Source organism: Mustela nivalis, assembly GCF_964662115.1.
Source record: "Mustela nivalis genome assembly, chromosome: 10".
Taxonomy (NCBI): domain Eukaryota; kingdom Metazoa; phylum Chordata; class Mammalia; order Carnivora; family Mustelidae; genus Mustela; species Mustela nivalis.
This window is the reverse complement of record NC_139029.1, coordinates 15,104,227-15,123,995: the sequence shown is the minus strand read 5'-3', so window position 1 is coordinate 15,123,995 and position 19,769 is coordinate 15,104,227.

Below are 19,769 nucleotides of genomic sequence, written 5' to 3'. Positions count from 1 at the left end.
GCCGTTTGATTTTCTGTGCCTCAGTTTCCTCATCTGTAAATGGGGATGATGAATCTGTCACATTCACAGCGGACTCATGTGGTTGGCACTGGGCAGGGTCTACCATGTGACCCACCAGCTGGGCGCTGAGTGCCCGGCGGGAAGAGCAGCCGTAATTCCTTCCTCGAGGGACTCACTGAAGACCATGGAGATGGCGGGTCCAAGTCCAGGCCATGGGGTTGAAGACCCAGAATCGAACCCCAATGCTACATAGCCTCACTGAGTCCTCCTGGGCAAGCTACCTAACTGCTCTGTGCCTTGGTTTACCTTCCTATCAGGTGGCAACAATAGCACCCATCTCACGGGGCTCCTGTGGAAAGAAAGTAAGATCATGCAAGAGAAGCAGCCAGTGCAGGCACAACACAGCATTCAACCACTGGAAGGCAGGCCGTTGTCCTTTATGCAACGCATAAAGCGACATAAAATGTGTGGCTGAGAGAGAGGAAGAGAGTTGGTGCCCTAGAGTTCAGAGAGGAAAGGAGTCCAGTGGCCCAAGAGGGAGGGTTAAATGGAGAAAGGCTCTCAGGCCTCCAGCCGGGGGTGTCAAGAGCCCCGAGGAAGACAGGGTAAGGCCCTCCACCGTTCGCCCGCATGTCACCCCCTGCCTCCTTCCACCAGCCCACACACCCCCTTGCTCCCACCTTCCCGGAGGGCTGCTGGGTCCCCTGGCCTCGCTCAGGCTGCTCCCGTGGCACACGTGCCCTTCCCCCCACCTAGAGCTGGAAGAAGGCCTTGAGAACCACCCTCCATGAGCCGGGAACAGGCGGCCAGCACTGGGCCAGCGGCACCGTGCTCCCCACGAGGCTTGCTTAAAACACATTGTCCTGGGCCTTGCTCCCTCTGATTCTGCTTCCGTAGGTTTGAGATGGGGCCCACCAAGATTGGGCGATGACTTCTTGGGTCCCCGGCACACCCTCTATTATGCATGGGAAAACAGAGGCCCAGAGAGGGGACACATGGTCTTTAATTCCCAATCGTGGACCACCAAGCTTCCCCTCCCCAGTGGGGCATCAGCACAGTCCCCTGGAGTCCCGCTGCAGGAGGAGGCCCATCTGGCAGCTCCGGGCCCCTGTCTAGGGGGTGAGAGCTCGTGAGAGGCCGCCAGGTGTGCGGCCCCAAGACGCCTCCCAGAGGCTCTGCCAGCATCTGGCGGGTGGCAAGGCCGGGGTGCGGGGGCGGAGAGGGCCTGCCTTGAGTATTTCAATATTTGCTTTCTTACAGAATGGCATTCTTTGGAATATTAGCCAATTTGTACAGAATTAGTCAGTGCCTGCCCCGCACTCCCCGCCACGGGAAAATTCCGGGAAGGAGGGATGGACCTGCATGCGGACGCCCCGGCAAGTCCCAGCGCACGGTCCCCGACTGCCGGGAACAGGGAGAGGAGGCGGGCGGCAACCAGGCAGGCAGGGAACCAGAGGCACGTGGGCAGCCTGTGCCCTACGCAAACCAGGAGCCCGCAGCCGTCAGAAACCTCCTCCAAAGCAGCAGGGCGAGGCCACAGGCGCCCCGGCTGATTTCGATCAGGGCCAGTCCTGGGACCGATGTCCCCATGGACCAGCCCAGGGTCCACTGGGGAAGGACATAACAAAAACCAAATTCTCTGCCCGATTTCCAGAAAAAGCCCCAGAGGTTATACTAGGGCTCAGCTCAAATCCCAGTACTGCCTTTTTTAACTCTCCGTGTGACCTTGGACGAGACGCCTCTCTGGACCTCACTTTCCCTCCTTTAACATGGAAAGAATATAAGAGTCTGCCTGTGGCTGTGCAGGCAGGCGTGCTTTTGGACACCACGACGTGGCACACACCTGCCGGCTACCAAGGGAGTATTACCGGGGGCCTCGGCAGACAGTCCTTGTTCCCTCGCTCTAGAGTAATGTGCTTGTGTTGACTCATCAGCAAGCTCTTGGTGAGCCCCTACTGGGTGACTTTGAGGAAGTTATTCCTGCTTCCAGGGCCCCAGTATCTCCACTTATAAAACAGGCAGGTTAGAGCCTCTGATGTTCCTTCTATACAGAGAAAACACCATGTTGTGAATCTATGACCATCATTCATGCAAAATTCTCTTACTACAAAGAGAAAAGATGAAAAGCAAGGAAATCTTGAGAGGACAATCTTAAGCAAAAGGAATACATGTCTAAGAGCAAAATTTAGGCATAAAGAATTTCAGTGTAGTGTACGACTAACAGTGAAATCCAAGGCTAGCAAGGATTCCTATCCCGCAAGCCAACATCACCAGCTGGGGTAGACTACCACCTGTAGGACCTCGGCCAGATGATCAAACCTCTACAACCCTGGTTTCATCACCCATTAAAAAGGGGGGTAATACTTTTGATTTCAAGGTTTCTTAGGGGAGGTAACATTTGAGCTAAGGCCTGAGGAACAAGCAAAAACAGCCATCCAAGGAGCAGAGCAGAAACAGCCTAAGCGGAGGGAAAGCCTGTGCAAAGGCCCTAAGGCAGGGATCTACTTGGTGAGTTTTAGGAACAGAAAGGCCCAGGTGGCTGGAGTTTATCCATGGGTGATGAGGTTAAAGCAGAAGGGACCTTGGAGACCGTGGCCGCCAGGCAGGTCTGCATTCTCTCCGGCATCCCTTCACCCACGGCCCCGGTGGCACCACAAGGCCCAGGATCCTGTGGGCGGAAACCGCGTTCCCTTCAAGGAAGCAGGCAATCGGTATGGATTCTCTCGTGGCCATTTTAATTTTTCCTGAACCTGTGAAAGCCGTCAACTCTTTTTTTTTTCTCCAAGGATGAGCAGCACTCTCTGGGGAGGGGTGAGATCATGATGAGTTCCCTCCTAGGAGCGGGGAGGCTGTGGGCAGGAATGTGGGCCCCTCTGGGAGCCTTTCAGGCCAAAGTCAGATCTTGAAAAGGTTCAGCCCCACGGGTGGGGATTAGACAGGCTGCAGGGAAGGCCTGGGATTATGGCAAATCCCTCAGGCACAAAGCCAAGCAGGGCTCCCTCTGCCCTCACTGGTGCCCTGGGAAGCCCCCTCAGCTGACCCCAACCCCGGCTAGGGGCTGAGCCTTTGTCCCTTCCTGTCCATCAGCACAGGGGACCATGGAGGTAAGACCCTAGGCCAGAGCCCTGAGGAGTGGGAGGTCCCAACACAGTCACCCCACTCCCTTCCCCCCCAACTCTGCATCCCAAATGCTGGTCTTTCCTGCTCTGGCTGCTGGGAGGTTGCCAGGCCTGCGGCCTCCCCCCTAGTACACCCTGTACAGCCAGATATGACCCCCGATGTGACTGGCTGACTCAGCCTTTGCCCTGCCCATGTCCCATTCCAAACTTGGGGGGGGGGGTATTTTGTTTTGTTTTGTGACTTTTTACTGTGGTCTAATACACAAAAACGTGTATAAGCCAGAAAAGTGCAGCTCGGTCGGATTTCAAAAACGGAATACCTCCATGTAAGCATCCCCCCGATGGAGAAATCTAAGCAGCCCCCAAGAAACCCAATCTTCAAACCCCCTCCAGGTCCCTGCACCCACCCCTGCCCCCACCCCTGCCCAACAGTAACCATTATCTCAACTTCTTTCACTATAGATTAGTTTTGTCTGCTTTTGTACTTTGCCTGAATGGGGTCCCACAGAGCACGCTCTTTTTGGCCCGGCTTCTTTCACTCATCGTGTCTGGAAAAATCACCCACACTGTTGCCCTCAGTGGTGGTTCACCCCTTCGCATTACTGTGTTGTTTCTATCGTGCAAATACACCAGCGTCTGCTACTGAGGGCACTGGAGCCGCTGCCACCAAAATGAGTGTATGGGTTATTTGCTGCTGCATAACAAGTTATCCCCCAACGGAGCAGCTGGAAGTGACAGTAAACATCCGTTATCTCACAGTTTCTAGGGGTCGGAAATTCAAAAACAGTTTAGCTGAGGGATTCCGGCTGACGGTCTCTCACTAGGTAGCCGTCTAGAGGGACAACAGGCAGAGCTGCTCTTGCCTGAAGGCTCGACTGGTGCCAGAAGATTCTCTTCCAAAATGGCGCACTCACAAGGCCACTGGTGGGAGGCCTCAGTCCTCACAGGAAGCCATGAGTATCCTCACGACAGGGCTGGACTTTCTCCAGAACGAGCGCTGTGGAAGAGGACAAGGAGGTCGCTGCGACACCCACACTTAAGGAGAGCAGAATTAAACTCTTGGAGGGAGGAATGCCAAAGAACTCACAAGCATATCTTTTTTTTTAAAGATTTTATTTCTTTATTTGACCGAGAGATAGGTCACATGTAGGCAGAGAGGCAAGCCGAGACAGAGAGAGGGAGAAGCAGACTCCCTGCTGAGCAGAGAGCTCGATGCGGGGCTTGATCCCAGGACCCTGAAATCACAACCTGAGCTGAAGGCAGAGGCTTAACCCACTGAGCCACCCAGGCACCCACGAGCATATCTTAAAACCACCGTAACCGGCAACAACTCCTTTCTGCCCCAAATTTGGTGTCCTCATTCCTGGGGAAGGAAGCCAACGTTCCCCCTCCCTATTCCTTGCCCACCTCTGCCTGCTCAGTCAGCACCCAGGAGACCCAGACAGACGCAGCTTCTGGTGTCAGCTTGGTCAAGAGCCTCTCTGAGCCCCAAGTTCCTCCTGTGAAAAACGGAGATAACTGTGGTGCCCGTGTTGGGGCCGTTCGGGGGACTGAACTCCATCTGGGGAAGTCCCCTTGTCCCTGAATTCCATTCCCTCATGGCACTTGTTTTAGAATCCTTGGTGCGAAATCAAGCCAAAGGCTTTTAGGAGGTTCCAAATAAGTCAGACAAGTCTTATGGAAGCGTCATCGCCTCCTTCTCCTTCCCCAGAGGCAGAGGTGCAGACTGAGATGCTCATGGACTCCGCCCATTATCATGCTTCCGGTCAACTCACCTGCTGCGGGGCTGAGACCCCAGGTACGTGGGACCCTTGCTCCCCTTGAGACTCTGCCTGCGCCCAGGTGCCAGCCTGGCCATCCCCCGCTCAGTTCCCCCCGTCAACGCCATTCCCGGCAGCGTGGAGATGCTGCTGACGGCTGCAAAAGCGTCCTCACGGACTGACCTACTGACAGAGAAGACAAACACAAATGACTCAGTCATCACTTTGTGTTGTGAGAGTCTCTTTAATGACCGTGACAGCTTAACCCTGGGCCCCTGGTGTTGCCAAGGAGGGGAGGGCACCTGATGCCAGGCTCTGGGAGGTGAAGCCCAGGGAGGCGATCCTGACGTCTAGACGAGCCCTTGTGGCTGGAATCCAGAGTCATGGAGCATAGTGCCACCTGGGGCTAGAGGGGTGGCAGGGCCCAGAACCCACACTGTTGGCTCAGGGCTTTGGGCTCTATCCCGAGAGCAGCGGCGGCGGTGGCTGAGTTTCAAGCCAAGAAATAACATGATCCATTTTGTGTTTTTCAACATGCGAAGGACACCGTCTTCAGTGTGTTCCTGGTCGTCTCTGCCCGGCCAAGGAGCCGTGCACTGCAAAAGAACCTGTTTCTTGACCATTTCCTGGCTGTGTGACCTGAGGCAGGTTGCTTGCCTGTTCTGTCCCTTTGTTTCCCCAGCAGGTAAGATCCACCCTCCAGGGTTTCAGGGTGACAGATGAGGGAAGGACACCGAGCACCTGCCTTGGTGTCCGGCAACACGGGTGACATCCTGGGAGCACCCCCACCCCACTGTCTCCTCTAGCTGTCCCCAGAGGTTCCCAGGCATCTTAATGGGCTTCTCTTCCCCCATCTTGCCAGGGCCTTGGCAAGGTGGCTCCCATGCCCTTCCTGCACCTCTCACCCTATTGACCTTCCTGGGTCACCCACCGTCTTCACCCAACTCTGTGAGACTGACAGTGACAAGGTATGATATGAATTTCAACCAGCTGCCTCCAAGCACATCAGCCAAGAGGTGGAGGGAGGTCATCATTGTAGATAGAGTCCTCACCTGGCTGCGCTGTGGCCGCTTACTATTGCTATCGCGCTTTAAGGCCGCAGGTTGGTGCTGGGCACTGTGCAAGCACTTTCTGTATATATATACACAAGCACCTTTATCCTCACAATAATCTGGAGACTGGAGCACTATTGAACTCCACCTCTCAGGTGAAGAAACCGAGGCTCAGGGAAACACATCATTTGGTCAAGGTCACCTAATGAGACTCAAGCCCAGACTCAAGCTCACATACACACGTGCATACACCTGTTGGTTAGCACGGTCACGTATGTTGCCATGACAACACTTCCGTATGCCGCTATGTGCCTGATTTCATTTAAGTCCCACCACAGTCCTGCAAGGAAGAACCTGCATCACTGCCATTTTGCAGATGGAGAAAGTAAATCCCTGAGGGGTGGAGCCATGTGCCCATGGTCACTCCGCAGATCTGGTGTTTGCATCAGATCCTTCCCACTGCCCTGGGAGACTTCTAATGGTGATCAGCTCCCTCGGCCAAGGCCAGGTGGCTGGGATGCTTCCCACACCTCCACAGCTATGCCACCTGGAGCTCTGAGTCCACAAGTGAGGTCCATCAGCACCTTCCCTCCATGCTTTATGGTGACTTGGCTGGGAACCCCCAAGGGCCTGGACTTGGTTGACACAGCCTTACCCTAACTGGCCTCTGGGGCTCTTGCTGCCCATGAGGCCCCCGCCCGCAGGTTCCCGGGCCCCAGGCTCTTCTTCTTTTCTTCTTTCACTCTGAGCCAAGCAGGTTAAAAACACGCCAAAAATGAGCCCCCTCTCGCTTTAGTGCACTCACATAATGTGTGGCAAAGAAGGCTGCATTAATCGTTCGGGACCCACATTTTTCAGTGACATTAATCTCTAGCCGGAAAAGCCTCTCTGGACGGTTCTTTTCAGTCTGAAGGCACTTAACGTTGGCCAGGGGAGCACAAGGGGCCCGCCTGGAATTCCTCTCTAACTCCCAAACACCACACCCACCAACCCAGCCTGGCCAGCTTGCCCGCTTATGGTGGGGTGGGTGAGATGCCTGCAGGGGATGCGGGGGGGGGGGGCAGAGGGAGGGCCGGGTGGCGAGTGAGCCGTGGGTGTGCCGTGGTGTGTATGCACGAAGGTGAGGAAGGCTGAGTTCCAGCCATGCTTGCTCTGTGAGCAGGGCATCTGCCTTCACACCCCCACATCTGCCCACTCAGAGAACTAATCAGTGTACATGTGTGCTGGACATGCACACCAGTGACCGAGACGCCTGGGTGTAAACGTGTGTGTGTGTGTGTGTGTGTGTGTGTGTGTGTGTGTGTGTGTGTGTGATTGAAAGGTGTGTGCATGAGCTCCAGTTAAGGGTGAGCGCAGGTGTGTACAGAGCCATTAAAAAATGTCTGCAAGAAGAACGCAGCTATGCGCGTGAGTCGAGCCGTGTGCAACGCTCCTCAGGTGTATGGGTGATTTCTGGGTGCACACATGGTTGTGAGCAAGATGTGTGCAAGCATGTGTTTGTGGAGCATGCCAGATGTGAGCTGGCAAGGGCACATCCGACTCTGAGGGTGCTCCAGTGCTGAGGAGGTGGTGGCCAGGTCTGGGGTGGGTCAGGGGGACTTGGTGCCCCTCGGGGAGGCACACAGTGCGTGTTGACAGACTCTGCCTGAGCGCTCACCCCGCGCTGGTCATCGTGTCTGGCGGGAGAGGGACAATGCTGAATATGGGTGTGGTGTCTTGGAGCCCAGGGGGACTCTTTCCTGGAGCTGATTGACCGTCTCTCCCAACTCCACATTCAGCAACTTCCTGCTGGTAGCTTGAAATTGACAATGGAGAAGAATTTACACCATGGAAATTGACACAACGCCAAAGCAGGCCTTTCTTGACCCACACGGCCTGCTGTGAAACATCTGTAGCACACCGCTAAGTGAGACACCGTGCCTCCCCAGTCCAACAGCGTCTCAGGTGTGCTGATGTTCTTGTGCATGAACGAGCATGTGTATGTGTGTGTGTGTGCGTGCCTGTGTGTCCCTATGTACCCCAAGTAGCTCCAAAGCTGTGTGGGACCAGCACGCAAAATGAGCAAATATTCAGAGAAGAGAGAGCAAGAGGGGGATCCAGGCAGCCTGAAGGACACCAGTTTGCAATGCTCCAGTGGATGGATCTCTTTCTATCCTAGGGGTTATTTGTGAAATTCTCCAAAAATAAAAAACAACTGCAGAGGAAAAAACTTTAATTCCTAAACTTGAAAATTGCCATGATCCTCTCTCAACACTGAACACTGTCACACCAACCTGGCAGGGTCAGTAGGCTGTAAAGGATGACCCCAGGTTCCGAGTCCCTCTGGTCCAGCGCCAGAGTCCATGCTCATTGCCATACTGGCTACAAGTGAGTAAAGAAGACGGAAGGCCTGACCAGAGAGTTAGGAGGGAAACAGGGACATGCTGGGCCACCCAAGCCAAGAGGAGGAGTTTTGAGAAGCAAATGACCTGCAAAAGAAGTCCTTTCCCACCATTTACACAGGAAGACCCAGAGACTCTGGGAAGTCAATGTCATGCAGCTAGTCTGGGTTCCATCCCAAGAAGCTCTCAGGCCAGAATACCCAGAAGAGGGCTGGGGCAAGACGGAGGACTCCAGACTCTTCTTAGCTTCCCAAAGCCCCAAACCACAGGCACAAGTTCTCTGGTCTCCTCTGACTTTGGTTACCAGCCCAGCTGCCCAGTCACACTGACCATGACCCATAGCAGGCAGGATCCAAGCTCAGGAGGCCTCTTTGGGAACATCAGCCCCAACCAGCAACCAGGGAGCTGAGCACCCAGGGAGCCAGGTGGCCCTGGGGAGAGGCCACTGAAACCCCCATCCCTGGCAGCCCCACTCCCCTCAGCCACCATTGATCTCCCTGGCGGGATGACATCAAGGGATGTTTTTAATAAGAGGGCAGGAGGCCTTGGGAGCTGACCGAGCTGAGGCAGTGCCGGGCAATTAATCACCCGGTTGAGAAGCCACAGCCATGGGTAACTGGATCCCTGGAGAGCTGTCAGGCACACCCTGCCTTTCATCTCTGCCCATGGCCACTCTGCGTGGGCTCTCCATGCATCCTCATTAACTCTGGGTCCCAGGAAACCAGGCAGGCGTGGGGGGTGTCTGTCTGTCTACATACGGACCCTTCTGAGTGTACACGAATGCACGTGTACATGTGTACTGATGCACACAGGTACGCGTGCTCAGGTGTGTGTCGCTGCATGTGTGGGCATGGTTTCCTGTCTACCCATGTGAGACACACCAGGGCACTGGCTTTGACTCAAACAGATCCGGCTTCAAGTTTATGGCCCACCTCTTTCTAGCTGGGTCAACCCAAGCACGTTACTTTTCCTTCGTGAACCTCTATTTTTTCATCTGTAAATGGGGGCTCATAATAGTAACAATAACTACCACACATGTTTGTGGGGATCAAATAATACTATTCCTATAGAAGCGTCTGGAACTTAGTACATGTTTACTAACCACGTGTTCTTATCCCTATTACGCATGGACGGGTGTACACATTTGAGTGGTAGGCAGAATTCTGAGAATGATCCCCAACGACCCTCGCACCATCCACCCACCCTTTGAGTGGGGGTAGAGCCTGGGGATGGGGGAAAGATTACGCCCCTGATTATGTCCCATCCTACAGGAGAAGGGAGGTGATGCAAGTAGCCACGTCTAATCAGACAAACCCTTTAAAAGCTGAGTTTGCTCCTGCTGCTAGGTAGAAGTCAGAGAAATTTAAGTCATAAGAGGGACTTCCAGGACTCCTGGAAGCAAACTTCTCTGGTGCTGAGTTGGAGGGGGCCGCCCTTGAGGGACCCCCTAGGAGCTAAGAGTGACCCCTGTCCACAGCCAGCAGGAAGATGAGGGTCTCAGCCCTACAGCTGCAAGAATTCTCACAAAAACTGAATTTAGCCGAAAGCCTGAATGAGCACGAAAATCAGTTCTCTGAAGAAGCACTAGATAGAAGCCCAGCCCAGCTGACACCTTGAGTCTAGAGGAGAGAAGCCAGCCAAGCCCGTACCAACCTCTTGACTACTCAGGTCAAGGTGCGACTAATAGGAATTTTTCAGCTCTAGGAGCACCTGAGGGAGATTCCCCGGGGGCCCTGGTAACTCACAGGGACACATACATGTCTGCTTTGGGCTCTGGGGGACACCTGCTCTAGTTTCCAGTCCAAAGCTGCCAGGAACAAGAAGGCCAAAAAGTGAGGTGTAGCGCAGGAGGAGAGGCCTCAGTTTTCTCACCTGAACAATGGGACGCCAGCCCCAGCGCCACCCTCATCGCAAGGACAGCTTGGCTGAACAAACGGACAGCACTCCGGTGGGTTGGAAGAGCTGTCCAGCAGCCGGGGAAGTGGTGGCCCGTCCCCTGAGTCAACTGTCAGGCTCAGGACTGCTGGTCAACCCCAACCCACACCAGGGCACCATGCTTTGGCCAGCACCCCTCTGTCCCCACCCCTCTGTGGCACTCAGCTGAAAGTTCCATGGCCCCAAATCTTTTCAGTCACCTCTTTCCCACTGCCCCTGCCTGTGGTCCAGTTCCTGAGTTCCCTGGAGGACCATGTGGCCTCCACCCAGCATCCCTGCCTCCCCCTCAGCCCCTCGAACTCAACCACCACTCCCCTGCTCCCAGCCCGCGCAGCGCTCCCACTGCACCTGAGGTAAAAGTCTAATCTCCCTTCTGAAGATGGAGAATCCTTTTCATTTTGCCAAAACAAGAAAAAAATAATGCTTTAATTTGTATTTCCCTGATTCTAATCATTTCAAGCATCTTTGCATACATTTATTCCTCCCAGCTAAGTCCTACTCAGTTTTAAATTTCTTAAGTATTCCCGTTTTAATTTTTTTTAATTTTTTAAACATTTTTTTAAAGATTTTATTCATTTACCTGAGGGAGAGAGAGAGAACAAGCGGAGGGAATGGCAGAGGGAGGGAAAAGCAGACTCCCCACTGAGCCAGAAGCTCGACGCAGGGCTTGATCCCAGGACCCTGGAATCATGACCTGAGCCAAAGGCAGATGCTTAACCAACTGAGCCACCTAGAAACCCAGTATTCCAGATTTTTAAAAGTACCACTTGTGTATGGGACCGAGTTCAAAAGGGATAACAAGGCAAACACTGAGAGTCCGCTTCCATCCAGCTGCTGTCCCCAGCCATCCAGTTCCCCACTCCAGAAAAGCTGCTCTTACTGGCTTTTGGTGTGTCCACCTGGATTTATTCCAGACATAAACCAGCAAATACATACACACTTTTTTTTTTAAGATTTATCTATTTATTTATTCATCAGAGAGAGAGAGAGAGAGAGAGCACACAGGCAGGCAGAGTGGCAGGCAGAGGCAGAGGGAGAAGCAGGCTCCTCGCCGAGCAGGGAGCTCAGTGTGGGACTTGATCCCAGGACACTGGGACCATGACCCGATCCGAAGGCAGCCGCTCACAACTAATCGCATATCATACCTAATTGATTTCAGCTACCAATACATGCCGGCAGTGGTCCCTCTTGGAACATGAAGAGTTGCCTCCTTTCTTGCCAATGGCCCTGCATAAGTTTCCACTGGAGCAGATGGCGTAACCCCTCTCCTCCTGGTAGCCTGGTAGGCTGCTTCCCAACCCTGACTATCAGAAACAATATGTCACTGAAATTTCATTCACACACATGCATTGAGTTTATTTCTGAGAAACGCTCCTAGCAGGTTGTTGGGTCAGAGGCAAAGACCTTGCCAAGTTGCCTTCCAAGTTGTTGTGTAACAGTTTGTGCTTCTACCAGCATTTTCGGAGTCCTCTGGTTTCTCGCTAAGCCAGTGATTTATCCGATTTCATAATTTTCATCTGACGAGTGAAAAAATGACATCACACTATGGTTTTATTACACAATTTTCTCATTTTGAGAATGACGGTTGACCGACTTTTCAGTCTTTTCTGAGACCATTGTTTTCCTTCTCTGTGAATGGTCTATTCATGTAGTTCACCTATTTTTTACTGAGTTGTCAGCTCTTTATTATTGATTTACAAGAGCTCTTCATATATGAAGGAAATTAGCCCTGGAGAAACTTAAACAATGACTTAAATCACTTAAGCAGTTCCTTAAATGTTGGCCCTTGTGAAACCATCTGGACTTAGCGATTTTGAGGGGAGTAAGTATCCCTCTTTCTTCTGTGATTACTGGTCTGTTTAGATTTGTTTGTTTGTTTGTTTGTTTGTTTAGACTTTTGTACCTAAATGTACTTCTAGGTACATTTTTATAGCTTATATTTTCTTCAAGAATTATCCATTTCGAGGATGCCTGGGTGTCTCAGTCAGTGAGCATCTAACTCTTGGTTTCTTTTGGCTTAGGTCGTGATCTCAGGGTTGTGAGATCGAACCCCATGTTAGGCCCCATGCTTGGCATGGTCTGCTTGAGGCTCTCTCTCTCTCCCTCTGCCCCTCCCCTTGCTCTCTCTCTCTCTCTCTCTCTGTCAAATAAACAAATAAGCAAATAAATAAATAAAATAAAATAAAATAAAAAGAATTATCCATTTCATCCAAGTTCTTAAGTATATTTGCATATTCTGTCGATTTCCTCTGAAATTACTCCCCTGTAACCATTTCTTATTTTATAAATTTATGCTTTTTCCATTTTTTTCCAGATTAGATTACCTAACATCTATTTTACTTGGTTTTGAAAATATAATCTTTATTAGTTCTAGTCTTTTACTGACTTCTACTTCATTCACATCCACTTTTATCTTTATAAATTTTTCCTTGTGGTTTTTTTAGGTTTATTTTAGTGTCATATTCCAAACTTCTTAGGTTGGGTACTTTTCTTATAGAAATTTCAATCTTTATTAATAAAAATATTTAGAGCTAAGAACTTTTCTCTTGCCATAATTATCTTAGTTTTCTAGACTTCTATAATCTGTTCTGATTTCCTTTTTGATGTGGAGACGTTTAAGAGAGAGTAGGGGAAACTTACCTCTTATCAGTTCCTTGTATTAAATTGTGACAGTGACCATTATTAGGAGTAATGATAGAATTAGTTTATTTTCTTCCCCTCCCTGACCCAAATTTATTGGTTTACATTTCTTAACATTTACCTTTGTATCTGTGATGTAATTATGTCCATCACCTTATTTTTCATATTTAAATTATGTCTTCTTCCCTCCGTCTAAGAAAGATGAGGAAATCTGAGTATTAACGTTATTTTGTACCTTCTTTTCCCCCCTTTCCCTCCCAGTATTCATCTGTTACATATTTCTACACAATCTCATTCACAACCTCATAAACAACCCTCACCTTGGTTTTAGTCTTAGACTTGGAAACAGATGAATTCCACTCCCCATCAGTTGGCAGTCCTTCTCCTATGGTGTTTCCTTGCAAGTCCATCTTTAAGAAGGGCATCATGGATGTTTATTCCCTGAGTTCTCATATATTAAAAAACCAAGATCGATTTCTGGAGAGCCCAGCTTGGGAAGGGCTGGTGGAGTCCGACTGCCTGATCATAAAGATGGGGAAGCCAAGACCAGCCATCGGAGCAATGGCCTGAGTCACCAGGCCAGTGCCAGGGACCCGGCTGGGACAAGAACCTGCACAGCCTTTCTCCCTGTCAGGGGACTTCCCCTCCAGCCTGCTCTCAACCTCTGTCCTCCTGCTTTCTTGAATAGGGGATGGGAAAGTAGGTGGGGCCCCCCTGACTCGTTGCAGAGACCCTTTTCCGCTAGTCCCCTGGAATCTCCCCTGGGACTTGTGGGAAGTGACTGGCAGGAGCATTCTTACCCACACCCCCCCGCAAGGATTAGCAGCCATGGCTGGGCCCCCGGTGGCACAACCTCCCAGGAGAGGGGGAAAGTGTGAGCTCATCCTTGCCGCCACCGCCGCCGGGCAGAACGGGTGGGGCGAGGGGCTCCACCTGTTCCCGATAATCTCTCTAATCCAGCCCATAATTATTCTTTATTAACGGAGGCCGCTGCCTTCGTTACGCGCTGAAAGGAGGGCGTCAGGAGTGAAGACACAAGGATCACAAGCTGGTCACATTTTCCAAAGGGGTTTATTTGCCGCGACCAAAATAACCTCACCAGGGGATGGCCGAGTTCCTGTCTCGCCCCATCCTGGTGCCCAGCGTGGGAGCTCCAGGCCCCCACACCTCCCGGGCAGGTCCACAGTCCCTGCCTGACTCCGCGGCCCACAGGTCCTCCTTCATTCACGCACCCGCTGGGAACGCAGTTCACACAGGCCTTGTACTGGGCTTTGCAGATACACAGAAAATAACCTACGGCCCTGGCCTCCCCGGGCTCTGCGGCCACCAGGGAAGGGGACAAGTACCACCGTGATTAGCACGCAGGCTGCCAAGTGCCACACGGGGGAGGATAGGTAGCTGTGGAGGCCGGGCCGGTTCTAGGCCAGCCTCGGGAATAGGGGTGGGGAGGCCTTCCTGGAGAGACACACACACTGGAACCCCGTTTTAGAGTACAGCTGCCAGGGCACGGCACAGCCCCACCTGTGGGAGGAAGAACAAGAGAAGACAAAGCTGAACCATAATTCCGTGTGGCCAGAGCACAGGATGGAGAGGGAGACGGGTCTGACTGGGGCTGCAGGGGGGCAGGGCCGGACCACAAAAGACCTGTGGGTACTAGGGAGAACTGAAGGTTTTAGGTGGGGAGATGATATGGTCAGATTGTGCTGTAGGAAGCTCCTCCTGGCTGCAGAGTAGGGACTGGATTGGGGGATGCTTCGGGCTGCAAGGTGTCCCTGGGGGCATGTGCAAGGGCCCAGGTGAGAAACATGGAGTTTGGAACCCAAAAAGTAACAACAGGAGTAGAGAAAGGAGGTAGGGGCATCAGGCAATGGGCACACGATCCCCCTGACCCTGGTGGCCATGTTGTCCATCGGGCCTGTGGTCACAGGGATCAGAATGGTTCCTAATCCCTCTGCATCCTCAACCTCGTCTCCACCACTCTCCACCCAGCCTGGCGCTCGATCTGTGGGGGAACCAGAGGCCCTCACAGCCTGGGCAGATGAGGCACAGGGACTGGAGACCGTGATGCCCAAAGTCCCGGCTCTCTGGCCTTCCCAGCCCACCCCACCCTCCCCTACAGAAAAACCTCGTTCACCGCTTGCTCAGTGTTCTTCCCAACCTGCCCATCCTGACCCATGTCCTGTCCATGGTCCTGTCCAGGTCCCACTGAATAGGCCGGCGTGCAGACCCCCTGCCCAGAAGCCCTCCCCCCCAGCCTGCCTCCCTGTCCCCTTTCCTGCCTCCGTCACCAACGGCTTCATCTGCATTCACTCCATCTCCGTGTGAGTCCGAGCTGCAGCTTGGAGCCCTCTCTCTCTGGTTCTCCCGCCGGTTTCTCTGTCCCCCTCCATTCCTCCTTTCTCACTCCACACCTAACCCCTCCTAGGACTCACGAAACTCATGACCCCATCATTCGAACCAACGCTGGGCACCAAGCATGAGCCCGGTTTGATGCCAGGGACCGCAGAGATGGCCACGAGGATGCAGCTCTGGCCCTCACCGGCCCCTGCCACTCCTGTTCCCACAGAAAAGAAGGGGCAGGGCGGGACAGAAGCAGTGCCAGAAGGGAGACCAGAGAGGTCCCATCGAGGTGCACTGGGCTCTGTGACACGGTCATCCCATCCGAACCCCAATACTTAATTCCAGCAGCCAGCAAAGGGGTTGGCACTGGGGACCAGGGTCAGGGATGAGAGCAACCATTCTCTGCCCTCCAGGAGTTCATGGCCTCATTGGGGACATGGAAGTTGTGTGGCCCTACGAATGTCCCCTAGGGGCTCCGCAGTGCCATCTCATGAGGGGGACTGCAGGAGCCTGGGCTGACACAAGAGGTGGTCTGAAATCAGGGAGGCTGGGCTCCATCCACATGGCTGGCCTTGGCAAGCCACCAATTTCTCCCATCCTCAGCTGCGCATCCGTACAATGGGTATATCATAGGTCCCCGGGGTTCACACATGTAAGATAAACAATATATGGGCCAAAGTACCCAAAAGTGGCTTCGCAAAGAACCAGGTGTGAGTGCACACTCAATAAATCACACTCATTGTAGTTCTCATTGTTACAATTCCCTTAGGGCTGCAGAACAGCAGGAAGAGCTGTTTCTGGTCCCAGGCGTGCTGCCCTCTGGCCGTGTACGTACCCCCGAGTCCCCTTCCCACCCACCCTGACCCCTGAGATCTGAAGGCCTCCTGGCCTTCTCTCTCCTGTTGCCCCATTCCCTTCACTCCGGCCACTTTGGCCTCCCTGCTCTTCCTCAGACTCCCCCGCCAGGCTCTGGCCTCGAAGTCTCTGCACCTGCTGCCGCCCCTGCCGAGAACCGCCTCCAGCCCGCCGGTCCTGCCTGCATGGCTCGTCAGCTCTGCGAACACGACCTCCTCAGAGGGGCCTTTCTGACCGCTCGCATCCCTCCCTCCTTGGCCCGCGCCATCTTCTTTCCAGCACACTTCTCCAGACCACCACCACTAGAATGCCAGCTCCACAAGACGGGACAGTGTCTTGTCCACAGCTGGACCCCATGTCGGTGCCCAGCCACACCTGACGCTCAACACACGAATAAGGACTAGGGCGCACTTGAAGTTCGGGAGAAGCAGTGCGGGTTGGGTTGAGGCGGGCGGCAACGATTTTCCAGAACACTCTGGATGCCAGCTCCGGGCAGCCCCAACACTCCGGGACTCACCTGCGGAGGCTTCTCACAGCCTGGAAAAGCACAAAGCTCTGTCCATCCCTGCTGGCCACATGCCCCCCAGTCCGTGGGGTCATGGACCTGAGACGACCACCCCTGGCCCCAAAGCCCGCAGATGTTTCCAGGTCAGGCAGGGGAGGAGGGGGTGGCAGTCTCTGGACCCCATCCTTTGTCCGGGGCCCCAGGGGAATTTAATTCCGAGGTTCAAAGCGCCTTGCCCCTTCCCAGATAAAAGGCTGCTCGGTCGGAGAGAACTGGTTAATAGATGACAGGAGGGGGCCTCTGGACAGGCGGGCCCACCACCGCCCTCTGCCCACACCCTCGGCAGTGAATGCTCTCAGCCCTCTGCCACCGTTCCGGCCCGCTGCCCCACAAGAAAAGCCCATTAATTTAACACTAATAGGATTTTCAATTTGTCACAATCCTTGGAGATCCTGGGGATCCTGGGCAGCGGGGTGCGGGGGGGGTTCATATCAAGTCCGTGTTAAAGGGAATCTTTGCAGGGAGATCAGGCTGGCCCGTAGACAGTTCCCTACCACCCCAGGGCCCTCAGGCCAGCCACAGCCCTGCTGGCCTTGTTTCCTCGGTGGAAAGCAAGTTAGTAAGACCTACTTCACAAGGAAGCCGCAAGGGTTACGTGAGATTAGGAAGGAGTAACACCAATCCAAGGCTGCCTGGCCGGTAGTAGGCGCTCAGGAGCCACTGCCCTCTCCCAGATCTGCCCCCCCCATAGCCCCCTCCCTGGGCTGCACCACACCCCCCTCCCCAATCCCGCACCACCCAGCCACTGTGTCTCCAGGTCTGGTGACGATTTCAGCCAAACACCCCTGGAGGTGGGGGGAGGTGTCCCGGAGCCCGTGGCCTTTTCATCCTCCATGGGATCAGTGTCCTGAATCCCTCGTTGTTCGAGGAGAGCCGAGGATTTGGAGCCTCCAAACACAGCGGCCCAATCGGGAGGCCCCAGCCCGTGCCAACCAGCTGCATCTCGGTTACAGCTAAGCACACAGCACACCAGCTGCCTGAGCCCTCCTCTCCGGGCGAATTCCTCCTGAATCAGGAGATGCCAGACAGCAGGGACTGCGTCTGTGTCGCCCCTGGCCGTGGGCTCAGCTCGGCACTTCCCCTGGTCTGAAAGTGAGGGGCCCTCTGGCGTGGGGACAGGGAAGGGACTGGGGGCTGGGGCGCGGGGTGGGGGCATGTCTGTTGCTGCAGCTGATGAGAGACTGAGGTGGCCGTGGGGAAACTGGGGCCCTCTGGGGCGCCCAAAGCCAGTGGACAAACACACCTGGCTGGGCCCCACGCCTGGCTCAGAGCCACCCACCCTGGGTTCGCCACTGCCGCCGCCACCAGGGAGAGAGAGGTGGGGAAGATGGACACAGGAGCCTGTCCCCCTCCCAAGCCTGGTTCTGGGCAGCTGCTCCCTCAGCAAAGCCCTCACGACCAGACTGGGCAGGCCTGGGGCCGGGGTGTTGCGGCCAGCACCGCCTCCATCCAGGCTCCAACCATAATTTACAGCATCTTGAGTCCTCCGCGGCACGTGGTCCCCAGCCAGACAGAGATGGGAAGGAGACATCACAGAGACAAAACTGAGGGTGGTTTCAATCACTCTGTATTTCAGTCGCCACAGACTTACTCAGGTGCAAAGAGAACCATATATCTTGTGAATAAAAGAAACAGAAGAGGCAAACTCGTGTTTGCCCTCATTTTAGTGTTCATAGGAGAAAGCCTGACGGGGACCCCACACATGGGAACGGTAGTGAGCCTTCACCAAGCCAGTGTGAACGAACATAGATTCTCAAACCCAGGACAAAACGCTGGGTAGATGCCAGGGAAAGGATACGAGAAGGGAACGCTGTCCAAGTGCCATGGTGGGAAGACTGTGGGAAGTCACCGTGGGTTCCAGGCAGGATTCTGGAAGGGGCTGAGGCAGAGGGGTAGCCTACCGGTTACAGGGGGAGTGAAGTGCTGCCTGTGCCGCAGATGAACAAGGCAGGGGAAGGACCCCCTCATCCCGGGGCTCAGGTGGCCCCACAAACTATTCAGAACATCTTTGCTTAGGCCTGGGTCCCATCCTTGGCTTAAGCCACGAGCGTCTGGCTCTGTTCACAAACGAGAAGTGGGGCCCCAGGGAGTCAGGGACAGCAACATGTCCAGGCAACAGAAGGACGACGTCACCATAGGCCAGGGTCCCCAGAGCCCCCCACCCACCCGGCAGGATTCACAGTGTCCACCCACCACGCCTCACTCCTCTGCAGGGGCTCCCCGAATGGCCAGCTGTCACATCAAGAATGACTCCCAGGGATCCACCCAGTGTCCAGCTGCCTTCCTGTTTGGCTGTGTGAGCCTAGGTGAGTTGCTCACTCTCTCTGTGGTTGTCCTTCACTGGGTGAAAAATGTGGAAGAGGAGGAGGAGGAGGACTAGGAAAGGTTTGCCTGTAGAGGGGAGTGTCCTTGAGAAAACAGAGCCACATTCGGGACGGCAAGAGCAATCTATCCCTATACTGAAGACATGGTGGTATTTCTTTCATCAGGAAGGATCTCAAGGAGGGAGGAACGAGTGTGTGAGATCTGTCTTTCCTCTGCTAATATCACAGCTGTTTACTGAGCCTCCACCCAAAGCCAGACCCCACTCCGGGGACACAGGAGAGAGTCAGAGACACCCTTCCCTCAAGGATCCAGACAAGTAAACAGGAATCCAAGAGGGTGATGGAGGCTCCACCAGGGGCCTCCCCAAGGGGAGGGGGCCGGAAGGCACAGAGAAGGGGGCCAGCCTGGGCAGTCAAGGAGCCTTTTAGTAGACGTGACCTCTATGCTACAGCTTGAATGATGCGCAAGAGGCAGCCAAGCAAAGGGAGGGCAGTCAGAGGGACCAAGGTCTGGTCCTGCCATGGGCAAGGACGCCGGGCATCTTCCTCCTTGACTCCCTCACTTCTGAAATACCATGCAATGCCTCTGCAGAAATGAAGGAATGAGAAAGTAAAGGAATGAAAAGCAGAGGCATTACATACATATTACAGAAAAACACCTGTTCAAATACCTTAGAAAGAAACAAAAAAAAAAAATCCATGTGGACAGTTAGCACTTTCCATAAGGGGGAGCCCACCATTTGGTTATCTCAACAGCAAATGGAATGGCCCCAGACTTTGACTTCTGATTGCGTCCAC